Genomic DNA, 2,561 nt, shown 5'->3' with positions numbered 1-2,561 from the left:
GGAGTTTGCAACAGCAGCAGGTTCCACACACTCACCAGGACCTATGTGCCACCTGCCTGCACGTGGACCCTGAGCACAGACCTGGGGTGAAAGGCTGTACACAGGACAGCAGTGCCGGCCTTGGGGACCAAGGGTGACAACCGGTAGGGTGGAGAGTGAGGAGCGAGGCAGAGCCTCAAGTTGATAAGTCCAGGACAGGGCTGATGCACACACCCCACTGGTGTCTACTACATCCAGTGGGAAGCACTTCTTTCTCTTCGCTCATACCGGGAACCCCAGCTTGCTGGCTCCAGCCAGCAGAGTCCTTGTGGGAGAGAAGATTGACCTTTCCTGGTGCCAGCCCTCCAGGGCCACCTTGTATTTCTGGTGATGCTGGCCATTGGTCCTCACTTTGGGGACTGGTACCAGTTTGGTTTCAATTGTTATAAGCACAATGACCAAAGGCAACACCTAAGGAGGAGAGGGTTTATTTGGGTCACAGTCCATCATCAGGGGAGGCTGATAAAAGAGCCTGGAAGTAGACAGTTGTCATCCGATGTGGGTGCTGGGAAAGCAGCAAGCCCTCTTAACCGTGGAGTCAGCTCTCCAACCTTTTTCTCTGAGAGTTTTTACCATGTAGCCCTGGGTGGACTTGAACATCCTCCTGTCTCAGCCTTCAAATGAGATTTACAGGAATGGAGAACACACCTAGTTCCCACTGTGCAGGTGGAGAGCTGACCCACACTGTCTAGCTCTGGATGCTAATCTCTAGAACATGCTTCCAACAATTGCCACCCCACTTTGTGCAGAGGCTATGTGGCCTAAGCCAATTGTTGCAGTTCTTGGAGCCAGTCCTAGAGAGACCAGGCCCATAGGGGAGCAACCTCCCCTGTGGGAACAGACATCTTTTCTAAAACCACCCTCTACCTCTCGCTGGGATTGAAGGCGTGCACCAACATGGCTGACCTAGGGTGCCGTGTATTTTAGGAAATGTCTGTCCAGGGTGTGTGAGCCAGCCCAAGTGTGAAGACTGGAGGACAACTTGCAGGGGTGAGTTCTCTCCTTCCATGTGCATGTGGGTTCCAGGGATAAAACTTGGGGTAGGTATGGCAGCAATCAGCTTTATGTGGTTAGCAGGCTTGCTGGCCCTGCAGTATCTTCAGAACTTCCTTGTGGACCTTACTGTGTGTGGGGACTCTAAGAGTGTTCAGTGACCATCCAAATCTGCCTAGCCTCTCCAATCATTGCCCCCACCACATGTGTGGACAGTGGTGATGTCTGCGGCCTCTGTGCCCCTCATTGTGGAACACTTAGAGCTGCGCAGACAGGGCTCATGCTGGCTTTAGGGCAAGCATAGCACCAAGGCAGTTGCTAGGAGGCAAGGATTTTTCCAGGGGTGATGGCAGGGGGAGGTGGTCTTCCTTAGTGAGGAGGGCATGGCAGGGGCAGATAAGCAGCCTGTGTCTCCTGTAGAACTGAGAACTACAGGGAAGGCAAAAGTCCCTCATTTGGTCAGCAAAAGGCTTTGATCATACATTCAGGGGTGACCAGGGAGGAACGAGTCATTTATTTATTCTTTTTCCAAATTTATAGTTCTTAAGGTGTCCAGTTTGTTTAATGGTTGTTTTAACCATTTTTAAAGAGTACTCAGTTCCTGTGTCCCTTAGAAAATCTATAGAGATATCTACTGTCCTTTTTCTTGTCATAAGCACATTGGCCTTTTCCCAAGGGGTACCTCTGTCCATCTTCATTTGTTTTTGATCTTCTGCTGCCCAGGCTCCTTATCTGAGTCCTGCCTTTCTCTTTACTTCCCGCCTCTCTCTCTCTCTCTCTCTCTCTCTCTCTCTCGTCTCTCTCTCGTCTCTTATTTAACACTTTCTCTGTCTCCCATCTAACATTTTTTTCAGTCTCTCCAAATTTTGCCAGCTATAATCTTGCACCCTATCTACTTGCTGTAACTTTCTTCTTATATCTGATGTTGACTGTCTTATGAAGGCCATGGCTATGCTGACCTTCAGAGGTTGGGTAAAATGCCTGTAAACCTCCATTAATCATTTAAGGAACACAGATTCTAACTGGCCCCTGGAGAACCTCTCTTACCTTGGCCAAATTAGTGGGGTGTCTTGCCCCTGAGATTTGCCATGAGCCCGGCATTTTGACTGTCAGTTTCTCCCTTTAAGGATTAGACATCGGGGCTGGAGAGATGGCTCAGAGGTTAAGAACATTGCCTGCTCTTCCAAAGGTCCTGAGTTCAATTCCCAGCAACCACATGGTGGCTCACAACCATCCGTAATAGGGTCTGGTGCCCTCTTCCGGCCTGCAGGCATACACGCATGTTGAGATAGGAGCGGCAGGGCTCTGTCCCCAGCCCCTGGCTGCCCGCATGGCTAGCTTATGCCCGAAATAATTACACGGAAACTGTATTCTTTCAAACACTGCCTGGCCCAGCTAGTTCCAGCTTCTTACTGGCTAGCTCTTACATATTGTTCTAACCCATTTCTAATATTCTGTGTAGCCCACGAGCTGGCTTACCAGGGAGGATCTTAACCTGTGTCTGTCTGGAGCAGGAGAATCATGGCGAC

This window comes from Alexandromys fortis, unplaced genomic scaffold, assembly GCF_014885135.2.
Source record: "Alexandromys fortis isolate MF-2015 unplaced genomic scaffold, M_Fortis_MF-2015_v1.1 scaffold_284, whole genome shotgun sequence".
Classification (NCBI taxonomy): Eukaryota; Metazoa; Chordata; class Mammalia; order Rodentia; family Cricetidae; genus Alexandromys; species Alexandromys fortis.
Note: the sequence above shows the minus strand (reverse complement) of the source record.